A 648-nucleotide genomic window follows, 5' to 3' on the forward strand; every position below is an offset into this window, starting at 1 on the left:
ACTCTAAAAGATTCTTAAGCTGAAAAGTTTATAATAAAGTTTACTTTCCATTAAGAAAATTTTAATTTCAATATCTTTCTTGTTTTATAATTACTCAGTTTATAATATTCTTATTATGTAGTTGTTACTTGTTTATTATAGATACAAATCAAGAACATTATGGTAGAATTGGAACTTGAGTCTTCTGAACAAATGAAGATTGTGAAAGAAGTTGAATCTTCTAATACATATATATATTGAACAAAGAGAAATTGGTAGAGTTAGAGAACCCAAAGGCAGGCATGATGTTTAATTCTGAAAAAGAAGTTTACAATTTCTATGTTGAATATGCTCGAAAAGAAGGTTTTGGTATTGCTAAAAAAAGTAGAAGATGTGGAGATGACGGAAAATTAAAATATTATGCACTCGCTTGTGTGAGAGGTGGTAAAAGAATATCTACTGCAAAAAGTACTTTCAATCCAAGGTTATCTACGAAAACAAATTGTGATGCCAAGATTAATATTATCGTTGGTGATGATGGATGTTTTACTATATCTAGTGTCAATTTGGAGCATAATCATGCACTTAGTCCATATAAAGCTCGTTTCCAAAGGTGTAACAAAAAATTGGATGTATACGTTAAAAGAAGGCTTGAATTAAATGACCAAG

This window comes from Dioscorea cayenensis, chromosome 18 (assembly GCF_009730915.1).
Source record: "Dioscorea cayenensis subsp. rotundata cultivar TDr96_F1 chromosome 18, TDr96_F1_v2_PseudoChromosome.rev07_lg8_w22 25.fasta, whole genome shotgun sequence".
Taxonomy (NCBI): Eukaryota; Viridiplantae; Streptophyta; class Magnoliopsida; order Dioscoreales; family Dioscoreaceae; genus Dioscorea; species Dioscorea cayenensis.